This window comes from Strigops habroptila, chromosome 1 (assembly GCF_004027225.2).
Source record: "Strigops habroptila isolate Jane chromosome 1, bStrHab1.2.pri, whole genome shotgun sequence".
In the NCBI taxonomy this organism is placed as follows: domain Eukaryota; kingdom Metazoa; phylum Chordata; class Aves; order Psittaciformes; family Psittacidae; genus Strigops; species Strigops habroptila.
The window spans coordinates 128781289-128805655 of record NC_044277.2 but is presented as its reverse complement, the minus strand read 5'-3'; the positions used below and the strand labels follow the sequence as shown (position 1 = coordinate 128805655).

The 24367-nt window shown below is 37.3% G+C and overlaps 1 protein-coding gene across 4 annotated transcripts in view; it reads right to left on the bottom strand.

Moving 5' to 3' along the window:
* The window catches only part of HDAC9 (histone deacetylase 9), a 466231-nt gene that overhangs the window by 385849 nt on the left and 56015 nt on the right, over positions 1-24367 (bottom strand). The window lies entirely within an intron of this gene.

Here is a 24367-nt window from a genome sequence, read left to right as displayed (position 1 = left end):
TTTACATCTCCTTAGGAAAAAAACCACAAACAATGACAGAAAAGGAAACAACAAAACACACACACAAAACCCAACAAACCACAAGCCAAACAAAAAGCCCCAGATAACAAACAAAAACATTCACACATTAAGATTTTTAACAGCTATCCACCAGGAAAAAAGCAAAAATTAGGAATAAACTGTTTCATGATTCTACTTTCATGCTTTTGATATGCATATTTTACAAACATAAAACCCTTAAAGTATATTAAGGCTACAAAGTTAAGCACTCTGAAATTACAAAACTTTGGATTAGAATTGTCTTTGACATTTTCATTTAGCAAAAAATTTAATTAAGTGTTCATATGCTACTTACAATCCTTATATCAGGGATGAATGTTACTCATTTAACAAAAAGCTTTTATCTTTTATTCCCCCCCTACCCCCATTCAGTGCTTAAGTGATTAAGGTTCTAAACTCAGTTTATGGAACATTATCTGCAGCCTCCTTTGAACACAGTTATTCACTCCAGTGAGCTCCCTAAAGCCTTAAAGAAAATAACTTTGTAACACGTTTTATTTTTTCAACATTCCTCCAGTATAAGAGAATCCTCTACACTGCAGATGTTGAATGGAGTCACCAGCTTCCTTTGCAGACCAGTCTTTCCCCAGTTTTGTGGGTAAGTTCCCCTAACCCCATTTTCACCACACTGCTCCCCAGTGTATGCCAATATCCATGCCTAGCCAGTAGCTCTGCCAGTAAAGCTCCCAAACCTAAACACCCCTAACAACTTGTCTGGTATTGCTTAAGTTCCCCTTGGATGCTCTATTAGGATGTCTAGTTAATAGACTACATCTTCACCTGCCAGCCTTTCACCTAAAATATTCCTCAGCCTAGACTATTGCTTCTCCAAATAACAAGTTATTTCTGAACTGGGAAATACTATCCATTATGAAACAGAAAAACAAAAGCCCTAAAACTAGGATGCATCTCATCACCATGACACTGCCTTGTGAACTCTTGGTTGGACCTGGCCCCTGCCTCAGAGCCTGCCTAGCTTGCCTAAGGCAGGCACTGTGTGGATCCTGGGGTCCAGCAGGAACTTTTCCCCTTCTGCACAACATTGCAGGGTTGGGAGTTATTCCATGCAACCTAAAGGAGTCTCAAGAGCCTTTCTAAGCTATAGAAACTTCCCCAGTTCATTTCACATATCTTAGGATTGTATAAAAGTCCTGTATCAGATCCTCTTGAAACACTTTTTCATCCGTATGCTGCATCTGAGTTCATCTCAGAACTAATCCAGAGCTCGAAAAAGTCCTTGAAGAACTGCTTTTTTCCTTTGTAAAAGACCGATCCTCAGCCATTCCTTCAAGTTTGGACTTTGTAAAAGTTTCTACCATGTGTCAAGAGGGGCAGGGGAGGGTAGATATAAATGTCATTCCCTGAACCTCCACACAGAGGGCTCCCAGCCATTTCATACAATATGAGATTTCTCATACAATCATCTTCTTCTTAAAAGTATTTTTCCCCCCCCCCCACTTTCCCTGTATTTTCCTGTTATAGCCACATACTCAGAGACTCTAACAAGCTCCTGTGAAAGCACCTGAAGGTTAAAGCAGTATCTGCCAACAAAAAAGGCTGGAGCCTCAGGTTTGGCTTTAAGAAACACTAGTGAAATTCTCTCTTTTCTTGCACTATTGAAAAAAGCTTCTGGGTTGATACAACTTCTGTACTACCCTTCTTCAGAAGTACATCTAATCTTATGCACCACCCTTCTTCAGAAATACATCTAATGGTGCATGACTCCACCTGTGCTGTTCCATAAAATCTCTGTGCTGGGTGTGGGTTGCATTGTTACTTTTCTTTCATTTGGGAGGGAGAAGGAAGGATGTCACAACAGCCAAAACAAGGCTTAGGTTGTCCATTTGAAATAGGCACTCTGAGAATCCCAGGGTGAAAGCAGTACATGCCCAACAGTGTTTTCATTTTCAATAACTGTAGAAAGGCAGAACCTGTACTACACACCATAAGGTCCAAGGAAGCAGGATTTGACCTTGAGCAATGGAAGCTATATTTTAGATGAGCCTTTTCCCAATATATCACTATAATAGTACAAAAAATGACATGGATTTTGCTACTGAACTGTAACTTGTCTAATACAGCAGATTTTGAAAGACACACTTAATAAAGCTAATCTGTTTTTGCAGCTTCCAACAAATACCGCTTTTCTGCTAAACCTGTTCATTCTTATACATTAATTTCTGAGAATCATGTTTGAGGGAGGAAGATAAATGGGAAATAAACCTGACTGAATCAAAAGGATTTATTTCCCTGAAAGTGGTCAGATTTTTAAGCTCTCAGAAAATCTGCTTACAGCTATATATTTCATTAAATTTATACATATATATACATGTATAAAAGGCAGCTAAGGGAACTAAAACAACACACAGACCAGCATGTTTGCCTCAGCTATATAAAAAATAAATCTGCTTATATAGGTATTTAAATATTTTTCAAATTACCATATATTGAACTCTTCCCAAAAAAGAGCCACATACAGCGAACTGCCTAATGCAGACAAAGAGATTGTTGGCCGCCTTTGCTGCAACAACACATTGCTGGCTTCTTTACCAACTTGTCCACCAGGACCCCCAAGCCCTTTTCTGCAAAGCTGCTTTCCAGCCAGTTAGCCCCCAGCCAGTATTGGAGCATGTGGTTATTCTTTAGGCAGAGACATCTTCCACCAGACCAGGTTGCTCAAAGCCCTGCCCAACCTGGCCTTGAACCCTTCCGGGATGGGGCAGCCACAATGACACTGTCCAGCTTCCTTAACAGTCATGGCTGCATCCCATCAGTTCCCACAGATTTGTACGCATTCAGTTCACATTCCTGGATCTTCCTCTAGTGAGGGTCAGTCTTCCTACTGATCCCATGGCTTAGGATTCCTGAAAGTCAGTCTCACCAGAGAGGGGTAAAGAAGGTATTGAATATCTCAGCCTTATCCATGTTCCCTGTCACCAGATCCCCTGTGCCATTCAGTAGAGTGCTGACATTTTCTATGGTCTCCATTTCACAGCTGAAACACCTCCAGAAGCCCTTTTCATCGCTCTTGTTCTTAATGGCCCTTGACAGATTCAGCACCAAGTGAGCTTTGGCTTTTCTAACTCAGTATCTCCCTCTTCCCTCCAGTCACCTGTCCCTGCCTCAGCTTCCTGTATGCACATAAGTCATTAATTCCCTAGGTGGCCTAGGAACTCCCCAGGTAGTTCTATACAGAGATGAGATAAAAGGAGTTACTCACGACTCTTGTTGCAAATATTTGTGTATTTGACTAACTGCTAAAGGAGCTTGCCATGTGGGAATTTTAGATGGTTCTAATGATTCCCCCAGGCAGGTCCTGCTGTGCCTTGAAAAAGTCATCTGCTTCAATATGCTGATTAATATCTTGAATGCAGTCTCTGGCCATTCCAGAGAGACACTCAGGCAGTTTCTGAAGCAGAATTAACCAAATTGTATATAGATAAGGCACTTGCAAATACTTAGTAGACTGTTGTCCAGACACAGAAATGGTCACATACAACAGCCTTTGTAGTTAAGATTATTTAGGAGATGATTCATACATAGTTGAAGATATGCTGTAGCAATGTATCATGTGTTAGAGAGGTCACACAAGTCAGCTGGGGTTTAAGAATTCAGTGAAACTGGGGTTTGGGGAGCCTCATGCAATCCAAGATGAAGACACTGTTGCAAGGACCCATCATTCAGACAAGCAACCAACTGCACTGTTCAAGAGATTTGATCGCTATGGGAGTCTGCAACATATTCTACTATGGGACACTACAATACTGTATTTGTTCCTTTCCACTGTGTGAGTCCATGACTTGAAGAGCCATCATCAATCACAGACCCTTCGTAATTTACAATTTGTTTACTTACCTGTATCAGTACATTGTAAGCACCTGAAATGTCCACATAGAAAACGAAATACAGCTACTTGATAGAGGAGCTGCTGTTGTTGACATATGCTACAGGTGCAGTCAGTAAGCCAGACCAAAAGTTAATGTGATCAAAATTTGCATGTATAATGAATGGTGCTCCTGCTCCTAAAGTAACATTTCTTTCTGCATTACACTTTTATACTACTACACTATTATGATGATCTGAAAAATGAATATGACAAGATAGGCATACAAAGTACTTTTAAGCATACGCTTAAAATGCATACACTTAAAATCAAATACTTCATATCTCATTTGGCAATGAAGGGACGTAAGAAGATCATTGCCTTTATAAAAACCCTCACAGATAACCACCAAGTTGGCATCTGTGTTGAGAGAGGAATGTTAACTTTACCTTCTTCAATGATAATCTTTATCTTGTACTATACAACTCCAATAAATTATTCAATATGAACCAAGTAAAATTATTTTAAATGCTTTGGCATTATGCTCATTCACTTCTCCAAATCAGGTAAGATTTTTTGTTTCTCACTGTCAAGTTTATGAACAAATGACAGTCATTTATAATATCAATTCCCATAAAAGGCAATTAGATTGGAGAAGAAAATGCAAGCAGTTATGCTTATGGGTTTTTTGAAACCATGGTATTTTTAAGCATGATAAAAACGATTAAGACAAAGTGAAATGACGGACTGGCCCTATTTAGTAAAGAGCATTCCATTCTTTGTCGTTACTAAGCAGGGAATGCGTTTATGGAGTGAATGACTGAATTCATAATACTGTTCTGGGATTTCAGAGCAGATAAAACACAGCGCAGACAGGTATTTGTCAAACACAGATGTCATATTAAGATGTATGAGTAACTGTAATCCAGTATTGCATTCCTTATCTACATTAATACACGAAGAGGAATGAAGGAGAAAGACGCAAACAAGAAATAAAACCCCTTCTCTCCAGGCTCCTAGTCATTCAGTGTAATTAAGAAAGCTCTGCTAATGACTGGTAAAACACATCCTAAGTGTCTGCCAGCTGACTCCATCCATTGCAGTGCATGAAGTAACTCTGAAGGAAAAATGCAAAAGATATATAGGTATGATTGCTATCAACCATCTCTAAATAACCTGAAAGATGGCACTCTTAGAAACATCATATAGGGAGCATGATCCAGAAACCTTTAAAAGTGTTTCTTCATCACACACAAATATACAGCCATACCAAAAGTACAAATAAATCAACTTGAATTTTCTGACTCAATAATAAAAAAATCTATCATGTGCAACCCTGAAAAATACTTTCCTTTTTTAACTGTTACAAATTAGAAGTAATGTCTCATTTAAAAGGTATTTCTTATCATTAAAATATTTATGGAAGAATTTCGTAGGTGCCACACTGAATATGTAAGAAAATATATTTAAGCTGATGCTGCAAAGAAAAGTAACAGACCTCAGTCAGGACACAAATCCAAGACCTATGAGTGCTCAGGGGAAATGGCAAAGTTACACACCAGCTTAAAACAGAGGACAAAACACAGGGCTGCCCGCCATGCTTTATTTATTCAGAATTGTTACTCATGATTCAGGGAAAATTGCAAACCATTACTTTACACAGGCCAAACACTGAAGTCTTGTCCTATGAGGACAGCATATGATTTCACTTTGCTATCTTTGCCTTTCTCAATTTTGCCAAGCCTTCAATCTAGCTTTGGTATTAAATACGTTCATCACTTGCTACACTTACATCATATGGCTATAAGCAAGTCCAGCACCCGCATTCAGAAACGGGTTGGGCAGAATCCCAAACCACTAAAAATTAGCTTCATAAGCTTCTAAAACCACAAAGCTGTGAAGGTTACTTTTCATTATAAAAGGTACCATCAAGAATTTATTACATAAATCTTTACATCATCTACCCACCAATTGGGATTTATCCATCCTCATCACAGCCAAATTCTGGTGGTAACAGATAGGTCTCGCACACCAATGCCAGTCTGTAAGTCCCAGTTGAAGCAGTGCAAAAGCTTTTTTGCCTCTTTTCTTCTTTTTTTAAAGACTTTAGTTACTCCTCTTGTCAGCCCTGAAATTCACAGCAAGAAATGGAATAACTGCCAACTTTTGCTGCTGAAATTTATCTTTAGGGAAGCACTGTCTTTCCTGCAGCTACAGACTACTTGGAATGAGAAATATTTAGGAACTCCCTCAACAATTCCCAGATGACTGCACATTATCTCATTAACAAGTGCTCCACTTCATAGGAAAGCAGGTAAAGAAAGAAATGAGAAGTGTGGAGTCCTTTCCAAACTATCCTGCTCCTACTGCAGCCTGGATAGAAAGCTACTGCTAGTTTGTGTCCTGCTTGGCCAGGAGTTTTTCTAAACCAGAAGCATAACCAGTTGCCTTTACCTTTTGGGAACACAGTTGTTTACGCCCTGCTAATGAGGAAGTGCTTTACAGAACCCAGAAAATTAATAATAACTAAAAGCTTAATTTCCTACCAAACAATTTGTTAGGCTCTGTTTGTGCCACCTGACTTCAAAGGGAGGAATTCTTTTTAATCAGCCAAGAAGAAAAGAATTTGTACACAAACAGAATTAAGCTATCAGTTAAGCACAACAGTTGAGTGTGAATTCATTAAACAGGGCTGCATCCGAGGACTAAATTAGGCATAGGGAATAGAAGGGGGGGAAAAAAAGAAAAATCTATATCTTAAAATGTGATAGGGTCCATTTACGCTCCTAGATGAGATTACTTTTCTTTACAATACATTACCCAAAGGCACTTCCAAAACGGAGCAAGTATGTTACATGGCACTAATCAGAACTTTTTCCCTAAGTAGGTCAAATGTTGAAACAAATCTTGAAATCTTATGCACTGTTAAAGAAAGAAAAAACTCTCCTGAAAGCAGTAGAGCCAAGGTGCTAATCACTTTCTAAAATATAAAAACCTTCTGCATCAACATTAAATGTAGCACTTTAAAATGCACAGTCATACACCTGAGGCTGTTCCTTCACTGTCATTTTAATTCAGTTTGTAATAGCTGACTGAATTTTAATTAGATGAATGACTTTATTTGCATATATAGTTGTTTAACTTTGCAAAGACTGACTTGTTTAACATTTATTCTTTTCTGAAATCAAAACATCCCCATTTCCAAACGGTCAGGCATATTTAGACTTTTGGAACATGTTCTTTGTTTAGAAGAAAATTAATAAGGCAAGATAGGTTGGGGTTTTTTTTTTTTCCTGGTTTTATTTACAATAGGTATATTATATCCTTGAATAGCTCAGACTGCGCATGAGGCATCAAGGAGGAAGGCAGTGGTGGTACTAGCAAAACTGAAGGAGAAATAGGTTTATTGCCAAATTTCAGAAGGGAGAGTTCTGACTTCAGGTTCTAGGCAAACACCAGTTACACACTGTCCTGTATGTACTACACATAACATTGCAAATTCACGAAGTAAAAATCTCTTCAGTGGAATATGTTTTCTAGCCCTTACTCTAAAGTAATTGAAGAGTATCCCTTATTACCTTTAGGTCTTCTTTCAAAATTCAAAATCAAAGTACACACAGGGGTTCGTAATGCGTACAGAAGGGAGGAGTTGCCATGGATTTAAATGGAAACACCATTAACCTCTCTGAAGGCATATGCAATACAGCTCTGCCTGCCTCCTGGGCTAACTGAAAGCTGTTTAACTGCAATTAGGACAGAACAGAACCCTTGCTGCTAAGAAATAGGCTGTATTAGCTTGGGCATAGTACCACCACAGCTTTCTGTAATCTCAGGATGCAGACAGAATCGTTTCCAGGTGTTTACATCATGGAAACTGTAAACTCGCATCTGTCTAAAAAGACCATTCTGACTTCCTGATGGTACAGCTGTAAGTGCAGAATTAGGATTATTAATTTTCCTGAAGTACAACTGGTCACGGAATGATGACTGGAAGCATCTGATTAAAATCTGAAAACAGAAAATATGTGAAATATGGCATATTTTCTTTAAAACAAGATGGAAAGAAGTAGGTAACTTGCTGGGGAATACAGTACAGTACTTTAGTCTTGAAAATAGAGCCAAAGTAGCTTCCTGAATCAGGTGAGATTTAGGAAAGCCCAAGGAGAAGCTGCACCTTTACCATCCAAAAAAAAGCAGCTTAGTAATACATTATTATTATTATATAGCAATACTATTATCTTGCAGAAGGAACAAATCATCACAGTAAAGAGTACTTGAAGGAAGAGGGTTCTTTGAAAATGAGAGGATTCTACCTACATACACAACACTACTGCCCAAGCGAAGGTTTGGTTTGTTTATTTTCTTCACAAACATAATCTGGCTTCTATTTCTTCACATGCATAACCTGTAGGCTCTACATGACTATTGGCTATGCATGTAAGAGTTGCACAGTAATAACATAAAATGTCATTTTTAAGCCCGTGTTAAGTTCTGGAATGATTCCTTATTTCTCCCCTCAGGTTAACTTCTTGAGAGTTAATTCAAGGTAACAAACATGGTTTTGTGAAATAGTATGTAGGCTTACACATTGGTTCTGGTCTACAAGTATGTGTTCAAGCATGAATAACAGCCTAAGTTAATGAGCAAATAACTAACATGAGGAAGAATAGTCTTCAGTAGCCATACTCAAAAGTTTTGTCATGTCTTCACGGAAAATAAAGCAGCTCTCCTAATTCAATCTCCACACTAAGTATTCTTAGTAGACATGCATGACATTAGAGAAAGAAGGTTTTCAATATAAACCATACATATTCATTAAGGAACTACTGCATGGCCTTTTCAGACAAATACATGTCTGAGAAAAGATTATATTCTTCAGAATTTTTGACAATTTATTATTAAACAGCATTTAACTCTGCGTAATGTTTCTAAATGCAGCAATTCAGAATAAGTGAGTACATAAAAGGATAAATCTGGTTCACACAGCCTAAAACCTTCTTCGCAGTCTGGGAAAACACTACAACAGGGAAGAAATTCATAAGAAAAATCTTCATCTGTCAGTCAAAGATTCTCCTGGCATAACTTCAAAACTTTACTCCCACTTTCCTATACGTTTTGATATAAAAGTTCATCCTTTCAAATCATCATGTTAGACTAAGCTAGCAATCTTGCTAGAATATCTGCAAACAGAAATCTGGAAGAGAGTAAAAAATGGCTGCAATCTCCAAAACATACTTATGACCTCACACCTTAAAATTCAAAGTTCTGTTTATTCTTAAGTACTGTGTTCATCTGCCTAAAATAGTTTGCTTATTTCACTGTTCTCCCTGTGAAGATAGATACGAAAGGAACTGGAATCATAATACCAAACGTGAAATGAATAATGCTGTTCACAGTTCTTCAACAAATTTTACTGTTTACTTACAAATGATTTATTCAGTGAACATTTTCTGCTGTATGGAAACGATGTATTAAGTCCTGCAATCTTCATGTCTCATTTGTACAAAATGCATAAAATTTGCAAACAGATCCTATGTGAAAGAAAGAAATAAACCTCCCGAGTCATACAACCATTTCTTGAACAAACGGCAGCAATAGCAATCTTTTGCACAACAAAGATTTGGAAAATAATAAGAAGTTAATGAAAATCTACAATTACCAGGATTATAAATTAAAGAATCAATCATCAGCAGGATTGTTTTCATTTACAAAATCAAAAGTAATTATAAATGATGAAATAAGAGAGCTCTAGTAACAGCCTTGCTTAACAATATCAAATTAGTGAGCTGAGCATCATCTGAAAAATCAAACACCACTAAAGAGTGGTCAGAGTGATAATAATTGTCAGCATCTGCTATTTCACTGCAATAGTACATCAAATCCAGCTGTAAACATAGGGCTTTTGAGCTTTCTCACCGAGTTCCTGCTTCCTCTGCTTTCCAGTACAGATGTGCAATGATCAAGCCTCATACAAGAGGATCATGGCTTATACCACTGTTCTATTTCATCTTCCACCAACACGAGGTAGAAAATTGGACAGTAAAATCAATCACACTACTCAGTGAATTGCATTATTTAAAATTCTCCATTAACTCTTTAAACTTATACTGCCAGAATGATGTGCTGACATTATCTGAGATACAGAGGAAGCAACTTAGAAGGTTCAGAGAAGCTTTAAAATGTTATTGTTTCCTACAAGCTACAAACCCTCCAAGCTTTCCTTTTGGATTAAAAAAAAATGCTGGGAAAAATCAAACCCTGTCTTTATTCTAAACACAACTGAAGTTACATTTCCTATAAGCACTCAGACACTGAAGGTGGGAGCTCACCATGGAAGTTTTATAGAATTCCAATCATACCCCACATCATTTGCTCTCCAAGTACCTATGATGGGAAGGAATATTAACGACAGAAGAAGCAAAGAAATGTGCAACTGCCACAGAGGCATCCCAATGGAGCTCCCAAGTATGTTCTCCTACAAACTGTGAAATCCTAGATAGCTTCATTTCCTCCATGTGCCTTCAGGAACAACTACATAGATACCACAGTATTAAAGACCTTCCCTCATCATTCCTCCCTCTGACCTCCTCCCACTTACAGAAGTATGACACGATCAGATTTTAGAAACATTATTTGAAACATCCTATGTACCTTCCCACTGAGAGCAGTGGTCATACACAGTGTGCTGACTTACAATACATTTAATGTACAAAATACCCCACCCAGTAACTGAAAACTACTTTGAGTGCTACATATTCGCTAGTCAGAAGTTTGATTTTAAGGCCTGACTTGCCTTTTTGTAACATTATTTTACCTATGTTGTGGCTACAGAAACGGTACTGCTTTAAACTGGAAAAATGTATCTGGCAGGGAGCGGGGAGCGTGCAGTAACCTTTTCCTTAACATTGACACTGCATAGCACCGAAATGGCACTGAAAAAGTCATCCTGGAATTATTTTACATTTGTTTGCACACTCTTTCACTTACAGCTAACTCCAAGAGAAAAAAAATGAACTAGAGGAAGAAAACTGTAACAGCAAGCAATACTTGGAGACAAACCTCGGAAAAGTAGGTTTCTTGGCTTGAAATAATTCCTTCCCCTCCAATATTCCGAATCCAATAAAGTTCATTAATTTCATTGATAGTCAATTGAACAGTTAATATGAGCAGTAAGTCTACTTGTTATGACTATTAACACCACAAATTTTGGAATGGCTAATATAACAATTGCTTCTAGATTAAATACTCAATTGGGAACACTGGTCTGAAACACTGGACGGCTTTGGGGTCCCAAAAGCTAGGCTCTGGTAACACAGATAATTAATTTTTAAGACTTCTAAGCTACAATGGCTATTTCTAAGACCAAAAAGAGATGGTCTCAGGAATAGCATTATGCATATCTGAGTGCTAGAGAGAAGAGGAAAAAGAACTGACAACCAAAAACCTTAAAATTAAACAACAGGTTCCCCACACTAGTTGGCCAAAAATGGCATATTTTTGAAACAATCACTTTTTGCCTCCCATTTTGCAATAAATTTGATACTAACATTTAAAAACTTTTCCTCTGCACGCAGAAGAGCTAATAACTTATTTTTAGCCTGGTTTCCTAAGGAAATGAAACTTATCCGTTAGGCCTGCATCACAATAACTCTTGAATTCACAGAATGATTTCTGCCAGGTCTGACAGGGTGTAAAACAAGTTAGGTTCCCAAAAACAGCAGCTGGGAGAGTAAAGAGAATTTAAGTAGTACTCCTACTGTGAGGCTGCCTTCACTAGGCATCTGGGGGAACACCCGGGAGCTTCTCTCTGCCACCTCTGAGAGCAGGCTGCTGTAGTTGTGTTGCTCAGTGGTCTAGGGGTGGGGGGAAGAAAAGGCTCTTTTTGATTCATTGGCTTGTTTGCTTTAACGAAAGCTGGGATGATCATATACTTGTGCAATTCCAGTTCAGTCGCAGATGAAAGCAGCACTGACCAAAGCCCTCACTGATGCATGTCCTGTCAGAGGTCCACCAGAACTTTTAAGAACAGTGTAGATTCACTGAGGATCCAGCATCAGGCATTGCAGCATAGTGAAGACTGAAGTGGTGAAATTTGTTACTGACATGAATGAAGGAAAAATTTTAAGGATTCCACAAAGATCTCCTGTATTTGGAGAACTGGGTAAATCATTAAGAATAATAATTGTTGTCATCTTCAGTGTAAAGAAGCAGAGGGCAATATTAATGGTTAAGATGTCTGCAAAACAAGCTTATTTTGTCACTTCAGCAAGAACAAGTTAATTGCTAATTACCCTCATGCTCCTCAGGTGAGGGGTATGAATGGCCTCAAAAAGCAACATTCTGCAGCTATTATTACTCTGAAACTTATTTATTACTGATAGATTTTAATTTTTGTTTTCCTTACAGGACTTACTGGATGTCATCCTTGATGGCTCTCCAAAAACATCGGTATTAAAGGTAAGTTATGTGAAAACCTTTTCATTACAGTACACCCATACTTCAGAGCAAGAGTGGCTGGCAAGCACATGGTTTCTCCTAGCTGAACCTTCCATGGTCCACCATGTTTTCTTGTGCATCATTCAAATGGAATTACTTCTACTATTTTTCAGTGTGAGAATATAAATAAAACTATGATCATTTCAAAACCTTATTTTTATCAACCTCATGAAACTCCTGAAACATTTGCCTTAATGGTTTTGTCTTTCAAAAGTAAATATCCAAATATGAGCACAAACCACAGAAGTCACTTCGCAAATACATGTTGTAGAAACTATAAAGTATTAATGTGAACAGAGAGCTTGACATCATGTTTTGAAGAACCTAAAATGTACTGTCCCTTTTTTTAATGATGCCTTCCCTAGGAAAAACACCTATGGGGGGGGGGCTTGCCTGCTTGTTTGTTTTGGGTTTGGTGAAGTTTTTTGCTGGAAAAGTATCAGTAAAAAGCTGCTTATACATTTCAAGTAAAGCTATTAAGTAAAGAAATATGCTGGCAACAGAAGTTAGCACATCCCACTAGATGAACAATGCTATAAAACAGATTCTGAACTGATGTGCCCTTCCCTAGTTTTTGGGTATATTTAGCCACACTACAGACAGATTATTAATCAGACAAAAAGAAATAGCTGTAACAGCTGAAACCCGTATTACACCTTTTGGCTGCATACTGAGAATCCAACCTAACTCCCATTCAGACCATTAAAAACAGGCTAGAACCTTCAATTGTACTGCTGCTGAAACACCAGGCTTAACTTCATACAGATTTTATAGTTGATTGACAGTTTTTTGAGCATAGGAAGCATAAAACCAGCTTATTTTAGCTTTAACTGTACATCTATAAATCTCCACTGTAAAACCACTTCAGGTTATCTAGGGTATTAAGAAGTGAAACTACTGAAAAGCATTCTCTTGTTTATTCAGTGTATTATTTAGGATTTTTAACTATAATAATTAATACTAACAGGACTTGCAACAGAAACCATGAAACAAGAATTTTTCAACCACTAAGTAGTAATAGCATCCAACACAAATGGCTTCAGCTCATGAAGGACAGCACAGTATAAGATACAGTGCTTAAGAGAGAAATAGCTCATTTTTCAACTAATTCAAAAATCATCAATTAACCCACCTTTCAGACCTTATCAGCTTGCACTGGTTTTTCAACTGTTATTATTATTTTGGTAGTTAGCGTGTAATTTGTCAAGGGAATACACCCTTCTGACCCTGCATGAAGTTTGTTGCTAAGGAAAGTATGTGTCTAGTTTTGTTTACTATCCACAACACAAAGGATTTTTATTTTTTATATATATATATATGATTATGAACAAATAACACAAAGCAATATATCTTATTCAGATTTTAATCACAGAGGATCACTTGCAATTCAATTTTCAATTTAGACTTAAATGAAAAGAACTTACCCGCTAGAGTATACATGGTCTCATTGATGTAACTCATGGTGGTTTAGAAAGCTACAAGGCTGTTCTGATATTAAAAGCAACAATGAAGGGAAGTGGTTAGTCAACTAGCTGGTTCTGTTATTCCCTCCCACTTCTTTCAGCAGTACCGAACTCTGTGGACTTGTAATTCAGCTTACTATCCCAGTTCTTCCTTTTATTTGTTTAAAAAATAATAATAAGCACCACACCAGTTTTGCAGGATTATTACAGTGTTTCAAACCAGATATTCAATACTTATAGCCATAATAAGATACCAGATAAAACATCCAAGCAGTAATAATTTCTGCTTACTTGGAGGGGAAAAAAATAAAATCAAAAAGAAGCAAAAACACTACCTAAGAGTAGCTTTTCTAATTGCTGCTTTGAATTGAAGCTACTATAATGCAAACCATTCTGCGTTAGTTGGGGATGGAAGAATAAATTAACTGTACTTATCATTAGTCAAGTTATCTAGCAGACTAGATCTAGCTGACTTTGTAGTGAATGGACAGGAATTTTTATGCAGGCTTTTATGCATCTGTACATGAACAGGGGATGCTATCTAACAAAATATCAGTATTTTCTAGTGACTTTAACTGGTCAAAGTGATCAAGGGTAGTGAGGCACAAAAGAACTAAAAAATGACAATTTTTTTTTTGATTGACATTTAATTTTTGCCTTAAAGCCACATTTGTAAATGTTTTTTCACACATGCACTGTATGCTGCTTCACTGCAGGTAACAATCTGGTTCTCAATTTCACTGCTGAGGCATGTTTTTTTTTCTAACAATGTTTAATACCAGATGTAAAAGGAACTCTGAAAGAACTAACACAATCTCAGTGTCCTCATTTAGTAAGCTCCTTTAAACACAAAGAATTTCCACTTTTAGCAACAGTATTTGGGGGGCTAGGGGGGTGTGAGGGGGGAAATCCACCAAGACACCTCTCTTTGGTTTTGTGCATTTAAGTAACATAAACAGATTAAGATAAGTTGGTTAAAGATAAGCCACAGTAATAGCTCAGGTTTATCTTTACATTTGTGGTATGGTTTACTCAATGCTTTCCTTTGGTATTTGTAAAGTACATCAAAGATTTAGTGCTTAAACAACCCAGGGCTTTGGGTGTTTTGAGTACTTGACATAAATTATGAACCAGATCAATGTTCAACTTCTCTCCCTACAAAAAAAACCCACCTCACACCAAAAAACCAATACTTGCCTGAGGCCACAAAGAGCTGCTCTCTCTGTGCCCCCCACCCTGTAAAACACACACTGCCCAAGCCAGCAGCCTGCAGAAACTCTTGCTTTCTTGAAAGAATGACAGCGCCCAGCAGAGATGCTGTCCTACTTCACCTTCTCTCACATTTCTTTCTTTCTTTTTTCTGTCCGTAGAGGTTGCCCATCTAACACAATGGAGAAGCTACGTTTAGAAGTCTACCACAGATACATCACCATCCTCTTTCACGGCCGGACAATTCTAATAGCATTCTTATTGCACATTGCCAGTAACTTAGCATGCAGCTGGATACTGCCAAGCTCCATTTGCCGAAGCTTGACAATGCAAAAGACCTTACAACAGTTCTACTAATTTACTTACTAAACAGCCTCTTTGGAACCATTTCCCTTCTCCTGGGAGGAAAAAACTACAAGACCTGGAGAGAAAGAGACCCTCCAGAGCCTGGAAGTTATGAGAAAGGACTCTACTCAGCAGGAGTAGAAATATGGACTAGGTGATGCCACCAGCTTTTGAAGTTATTTCATTGCATAGCAAGCAAATATTTCGTGTTCATAAACACATCACACTAGTGCTGTGCATTCCCATAGTTTCATTTTCCTTGATAATTAAAACATTTACGGGATTTAAAATATATACGTATGCATACCTGGTCTGTAACCGCTGCTTCTTAATACTAAAGCTGTCCTTTAGCTTAAGGACAGCTTTTCCCTCCCTTATAATGGCTGCACGGGTGTGAATAAATCGGATAGATTTGGAGCAGTTTTGACAGCTTTCCATTACACACATTCAGGGAAATTAAGGGTGAGCAGGCGTGCAAGTATTTAGCCATGTTGCATGTGCCAAGAAATTATGTTCTTTTGAGGTTTTTTTTAATTATTCCTTTTCACTTCTGAAGGAATTACTACAACATGGCTCATCCAGAGTCGAACTTCTTGTATTTTTAGCACGTACTGCAGTATCTATGTGCCAGACACACTCTGTGAAATAAATGCAAACACGGACCCTTAGGGCATAAGGTATTCATAATTTTTGCATGTCCACTGAAGAGAATTTTCCTCTTTTTCTCCACACTTTACAGAATTTCTGGCAACCTATTTTTTTTAAATATATAAATATATATTTGAATTAGTAGTGTTACTGAATGCGAATAATTCCTAATGTAGATTTTCATCGTCATATAAACATCATCATTTAAAAGTATACTCAATTTTAATTTCTTGCTAAGCACAACAGCATATTCTACTTATTATTTCTGAAATGAATGGCACAATGCTTTTTTATTCCAATAAAGAATTATATTATTTTCCTTTTTTTATCTGCTCTATCCAGGATGCACTACCTTGCTATTTTCCAAGTGTCTGTCATGCTGTTTACTTATCCTTTCAGTATCTGCTGAAATCTCAGCATTCATTTTTACAGTGGCTCCTCAAGAAATAGTAAGCTTTAAAAATTTATAGCAGATACAAGTTACTGTGCTGGAGATAGTGCAGGAGCATAAAGCTCTTTATTAATCACAATATACATAACTGATACATATGCCACATGGCAAACGTACCAGACATCAGGGCTTTCCACGCATTTTGGTTAACTAGCGTCTACTACCCTACTCATTCTACTTCCACATGTGCAAACACTGCTGTGTTTGCTCAGGTGTTTCTACTAGGTTAACACCACCACAGCAGAAAAAAATAGCTACATGTTTCATTTTGAAAGACAAAACATAACCAAGTAGGAAAACTTTTGGCTTATATATTAAATATCTATTTTTCTTCCAGCATAACTGTTAATTATGCAAGTATCAAGCCAATTTCTAAAGATGATCCTTGCTTTCTTGAGAAATCATTATAGTTCTCCTTATTTAAAATAAAAACAAATAAAAATATCAAAACTGTTCCAATCCCCCTTTAGAACAGTTGTTCTGCATTACTGAAATTCCTTGAGGAAGTGCAACTTTTACAAATTTGGACAGCTTGTTTCATTTCCCTAAGCTGTTTCACTATAATATCTTTGCCTAAAGGGTGGGGGGGGGGGGGTGGGGGGGGGGAAGCCCAGCAAAATCTAAAAAAAAAAATGTTCATACGGACAAAACAGAAACAGCATCTGTTAAAAATTCACCTTTTATTCCTAAAAGTTTTGGTCTATTCAACCACTCCTAATTAGGAAAAAACTCCTAATCAATGTGTATAGCATGCGCTACAGTGTAGCCCTCGGCTAGTCAGAGGGCTCTGGTTTTCTGGAAGATTTTTAGAACAGGAAAACACTTTCAGTTTTTCCAGAGCCCAGGCAGCACTGCCTGCAGTAGCCCTTCCTGAGGCCAAGAACTCAGCCAGAGGAAAGCTTGAGAATTATTCACATTGCAGCAGAATCAACCCCAGCTGTCCTTTTTCAGCCCACCTTGAGGCTTCTGAAAGGCTCCAAGACTAAACAAGCACTAAATTAAGTAAGAACCCTCTTTATCCTGTTTCAGGTTATACAAGGAGAAAATATACTTGACAGAGTATTTTCAGAGTCTAAAGAAAAACGTAACTTGTGTCTGGATCACTGTTAGTATGCGTTCCTCAAGCTGTTCTTGGATGGAGTCAATCCAAGAAGGTTCAGCACTGCCTGCTCCATGAGTGCTAGTCACAAACTCGTGTCTATGTTCTTATGTTGCTCATGTTCCACAGCCAGAAAAGAAAGTATTTTGTAGATACTTGTTCTTACATCATGGATCCCCACAATGTGAAAAGACTCAAGAGAACGCTGGAACTTCCAAAGCTATTTTAGGTCATTTTCCTAGATAATATTTTCTCTTATGATTCAATATCCTATTACCTTTAATTATGTGATCTAAGCCTTTGTTCACAGTTTGACTCAAACAGATGACCAAAGCAGGATATGCAAAGGATTCCATATCTGAAGTAAAACTCTTAAGTGAATTTACTATTCATTTTAAAATGTACCTTTTACTTTTACTTTTTACTTTCTTTTTATATCCCCCTGTCAAAACCCAGCAAGATCAGCACCTCATGCACAAGACCAAATCACCAATGACAAAAGCATAATGGTTTTCTATCTAATGTGCCGTGATATTTCATTTGCAAAATGCTTACACAATGAAAATTATGAGTTTCACATCTGTCTATAGGTTCACATGTGAAATATCACCTTTTGTAATGCTTCTTGTAATAGCTCTGTGTTCTCCATGCTTACACACACACTTCATCATACATTCTAGATGCTTCCTTTACACTCAGTGTGAAAGACAAATCAAGCATTAAAGCCTGTTTATGATCCCACTGCTAAAAATGACTATCACAGGATGCTAAGAATGAAAAAAACTCTAAACAAGATTAGATCAGACAGGATATTTTGCCCTCTCATTCTGCACATTTCAGAGTACGCAGCAGCTATGGAAACAAGCCAAAATTCTAGCATGTACAAGCCAAATTGGGCATAATTTCTCATTGAAGACTATGTATTTCAAATGAGTTAAAAAAACCCTAAAGCTGGCTTCCAAAACCCTTTTCCTTTTAAAATTTCCTTTAACCTCCACAAGATGTATGGAAAATATGAAAAACGGCATAAACCAGGTTACCGATTTGGTGCTTGCAGCAGTACTTCAAGAAATTCTTAGTGATTTTTTTGTATTCACCTTTAGTTGCTTTTAAGGTTTTAATGTTTAGCTTATGAACTCCAGATATACCAGTCCAGTGTTTTAACCTGTAAATAGACCCTCAAAATGTGAGTCGGAGAAATAAATTAAAAAATAAATTAAAAAAAAAAATCCCTGGTCAATTTGCAGAACACTGACCTGGTATAACCAGAACATTTACATTTGCAGGAGGAAAAAATGGTGCAGAGGATAACAGACTCAAAGTCTGTTACTTCAGTGTGGGTGGGGAGGGAGATAGAGGACAAGTGTTGTTGCATAGATTCTACAACTACTCTTCAGCATGTATTCAACATATGGCATGGATGCACAAAGCTCCAAATGAGGAGCATTTTGGATGGAGCTTTTTTTAAAAATCACAAGAATAAACAAGTAAAATAGAGTAATAGGCACATCTCTACAGAGGGAACATCATATAAAGCATTTTGCTCCCCCTTATCCAAGAAAACTATCTTCCACTTTCTCTGAACCTGTATCAAACTGGCCAGAGAGCATATTTCAACTGCTGATTTTGGCCAGAAGACCTCAAAAGAATTAATCCCAAACTGCCTAGATTTCACAGCTATACTGGCTAGCAATATTTTTGTATTCTCGTGGGGGGTTTTGCCAATAATCTACCTATCATTTCAGTTTCCAGGCTGCATCTGAAATCTGTATTAGGATGAGATCTTGACACGTATCAGCTATTCCTCTGCATACTTATTTTCACAGAAAAGAAAACTAGGTATGTAGCCCAGCCAGGATCTGCAGCACATACTGATGAAACAGATTCCAGATACACAGAAAGATCATTAAATTCACTACAATTTTTTTTTTTTACTTTATCTTTTATAACTAGAAGACAACCCTAAACACCAAATAAACATGCATTAAAGTTTTAACACTAGAAAAACTATCTTACCTTCTATACTTAGCTTTTTTTGGCACTACTTTAGATACAGAGATGATAGATGGCTCAGAGGAAAGTGACCTCCCTCTTTCAGGGAATCATAAATGCAAGAGCTAAAGTTACTATATTTACTTTTTCTCATACTTCCAGCATTACAGAGAAAATATCGGGGAGGGGGAGGTGGAAAACAAACCCAGGAGAAAAAATCTGTAAGGATTTCCCCCCTTCCCCTCCCCTCCTGATTTCTCAATAATTTTCTATCTTGAATTTGGAACCTTGCTTTCCTACTTGTTTCTTCCCAGCAGTAGCAACATAGGTAGTTTATAATACAGACACTAATGAGATCAGGCTGGTTATTCCATGATTAAGAGACAGGGAGAGAGAAAGAGAAATCGTTTAAAATATATATATATATATAAAGTGATTACACACCTAATGTCAGCTGAGTTCTTTAACCTCTCCCCACTTCACCCCTCCCAAATTCTCTCTCTCTTTTGCCAACATTTCATCCTCTTCTGAAAGAGAAGCCCTGCATGATCACATCTTTCTTACAGACGGCAAATGACAGCAAATGGCATGTAGATTGTGAAGTGTGAGTGATTTAGAAAAGATCTACTCACAAATCGAATGAGAACTGACTTTCATTTTGCCAAGACTGTCCTAAGTGAGGTCTAATACTTTCAAATTGGTACTTCCTGAAAAGTAAAATTTTACCAATAAAGATTTTTTTACATAACTATTCTTGAAGCTTTTAGAGCTCAGTCAGACAGCTTCACACTTCGTGGAGCTTGATGAACAGGGCAGCTTTACGTGGATTTTATTTCATAATGCTTTAAGTTCTAGTTACTCCTCATCTAACTGCAGTTTAATCTTCTAATCTCTTGTTCTGCTTTCACACTTCTGCTCCCTGGCACACTTCTACGTGTGCCAATCTCTAAGTGCTTAAGGAGAAGCTTAAAAAAAAAAAAAAAAAAGCAGAAGGAGGAACAGTTAAAGGTAGAGATTTTGAGGAACTTGGTGCCAACTTACACTCTTCACCATTTTCTAAAGAAATTTAAACATTTCCATGAAATAGAGCAACTTCTACGGAGGAAGCAGTACTTCATACTTTTATCTGCTGAAGCATGGAGAATTTTAAATGATATTGCATAAGTGATTGTACTGGAACTGTTTTCCAGTGTCTAAGCACATATACCTAACTGCTTTCTCAAGTAACCTGACAATCTGTTCCAATGTTGTCTTCATTTTTAATTTGAACAGGAGATAGCAGCATTTGGCTGTCAGTGTCTTTAAACAGTAAGCAAATAGTACAACTCTGCAGCGTAACTTTCCTGTAAGGGAAAAAAAAAAGCCTGCAATTATCACTGTATGGTACCCTACATATTAGTGTGCACTTGAATATAAAAAGTGCCTATTATCTGTACTGTTACAGATTACAAAATATGCACCTCTAAGGCAGCACAGCAATTTATCAATGATGGTGCTTCTTTAAATAACTGTGTTAGAAGAATGATCATTAAACAACTTTTAACGGCTGCATCGACAGAAGACTTTGTGGCAGTAAGCCACAGATCTTTCTCATCTGAAATTTATATTTAGATCTGTAATTTCTTTTATCTGTATACCAATTTCTCATTGTTACAGAACATATGCTCTTCCTCAGAATAACTTGCTATTTTTGTACTATTACTCAGCCGCATACTTCCACAAAGCTGCAAGTGTTACTTCAGATAAACTTAGCTTTTTGGCCAGTTTCCATGTTACTTTAATCACAGAAAAAAAGACTACCTAATGAAGCATGCTCCAGTACCCCCTCCACCAAACTGGAGTTTGCTTTGAGTGAGGGCAACGAAACCAGTTGTTGATCACTCCTCAGTCAACCGGTAGGGACGGAGGCAAGGAAAAAGGCCAAGTTCTTGCACATTTCCCATCTGGTAGAATTCCTTTGGACAGGAACGGTATCATATCCTATCTCTTAGTAACTCTGATGACTTCTTCTGCTATTTTAAGTGCTTCTGAATGGAAAATAGTAACAGTCCAAATTGTAAGATTATCTTATTAAAGAGTGGATGAAAGAGAATGTTAAACATCCACAGGATTTAACAAAACTGTTCACAAATCTGATAACCAGTTAAATCTTGATTTGATACATGCAGCTACAGCAACTTTAATTCCAAATGTTTTAGACAAATTGCCGTTGCCTTACTAATTGCTATTAGATTTTACACAATCTTTGAATTTAATAGCCACACTACATAGTATGTCTTCCAGGACATCTTTGCATCAGCTGTCATCATTAGCACACCAATGCCTTTTCACCCTCCAATCACAAATATGACTGTGCAAGACTTTCATTTCAGCAACAAAAAGTCTTATTTTATCTTTAAAAGTAATGTATTACAATCATCAAGAGAGGCAGGTTTTGCTACGTATTTTTTAACATATAGATACCCCACACACTTCATAGAGAAATTAAGTATTTCAGCATTCTGCAAAAGGAATTAGCAGCTTGTTTCCTATAGGATTGGAAAAAACAAATTGACAGCCTTCCTCTCCATTTTGATTGTCTTGATAGATTCAAATTTGCACAGATATGGAAAAAACAGGAATTTAGCGTGACACAATACTATTAGCTAAAGCATATTTATTTTCTATTCAAGAAACGCGCACATTTCTTACCAACTATATGCTTTGTTTTTACACCACATTATGTGGAGTTTAATCATATAAACTAAAAAAACTCATTTGTTCAACCACATCATTCATATATATTCCACCCAATACTGCTCAAGTCTACAGAACCAGAAATTATCCTACAAGCATGGTTTCTAGTTTCTAATCTAAAAAAAAAATTTATATATTCTATAACTTAAAATAAATTTGACTCAAGTAATTTATTAGATTCTGATTTTATAATGTTAAGCCTAAAAAGGTCTTTCTAAACTTAGTGACTTTGGGCCACTGACCTTCCTCTGTAGCTCCTGCATGAGGAAGCTATTAAATCACTATCCTGATAGATCTTCAACATGTTTTGGAGAACTAGTGTTTAAATAACCAGAAAGTTTCTATTTGTTTGGGGATGTTCAGAGAGGAAACACACTGCTTTCAAGAATTGCTTAAAGCTACAGGAAAACAAAAACAAAAAAACATTTTGGACACAAGATTTCTGAAAATTGAGTGCAAATGAAGTTGCTTCATCACACAGTGACTGTATCATACGCTGTTTGCACAGCTCCAATCCAATAGAGCCCTAGTTCATTGGGTAGTTTTTGGACATCCAACATAAATAATCTACAAAACTTTGTGAACTTTCCCTTACATGCATCTTACCTCTTCCTAATTTCAGTGGGGTTTAATCTATTTTCCCTACAGTCCTCAGAGCTGACAATTATTACCCTAGGAAAAAATTATCCTAAGCTGGCTGTGATCATAAGTAAGACTGCCAGGACAGAAATGAGTTGTGAGGGAAGCAACCTCCAGCTGGCAAGCACTGAAAGAACCAAGGAGAATACATCTTCAGCTGCTCCAGGCAGTTGAAAAAAAGAAAGAGAAAAAGTTGACGAAAAGTCTGTCCGGTTTAGGGTGTTATCCCCCATTTAGCTAACAGAAATAAAACTATCATTTTATAAATATATTTCTATTAGCACTTCCCTAGCAACATTAACTACCCTGCAAGCTACTTTCACAGTTTTCCCTATTTGTTACAGGACTCCTGCTAAGGACTGCTCCACATTACACAACTCTGCAGGATGCAAAAAGCTCTAAGGAGGAAGTTGAGTCTGTTCACTGAGAGGCAGGGAGGGGACATCAGTAATGTACTGACCTTTTGTTTTCCCTTTTCCATATTGTACTGCATTCCACATGCTACTGGTAAGTAAATTACATGGCTTATTTAAAACTTGCAGAACAAAACCAAAAAGTGTAACTGCCATGCTGGTTTAGTCATCAGAAATCCACTCTATCTTAGCAAGTTATCCCCATAGTTTATCTGCTTGGGAGCCAGATAACTGCCTCACAGCACACTTCATAGTTATCAATAACCCACCTGCAGCCACAGAGACATGGCTCATCTGGAGCATTCTTTGTCCCTCTGTACCACTTTTTCTCGTGATGGGAAACCAGAGTGTTCTATTTTCATAGAATCATAGAATCATGGAATCATAGAACAGTTCAGGTTGGAAAGGACCTTAAGATCATCACCCAACCCCCCTGCCACAGGCAGGGACGCCTCGCACTAAACCATATCACCCAAGGGTCTGTCACAGAAGCTTAATATAATCACAAATTGCAAACTAAAATCTACAAGATGTTTCTGCTGACATAATGCTGTTGGCTAACAGAACCATTCTTTTAAATATTAGACATTAAGGGATAGTTAAGAAAAACTTCTTTGACACTGTAGTGTTTTTGCTGGGCTTATTCTGATGAATACATACTTTACCAACCAAAATGGAATTCCAACAAAAATATAATTAACATCAGCAATGTCCTCAGCAAAGCTTTCCACCACTGTTTCTATAAAGAGGAAACCTGTCTCCTACTAGCTTCATTTGATACCCTTTAGTTCTTCCAGAAGAGATGGAGAACAATTAATCTCTATCAACCTTCTCCCATCCTATTTTGGATTTTGCAGACTTCTACCAAGCCCTATTAAAGTCACTCTTCCCTGATACAGAAGCTCTTGCACAACACAAATGGTGGTCTTGCCCTACTTAAAGTCTTCCAATTTCTACTAAATCATTTCTAAGATTTCAGAATTCTTCCTGAAA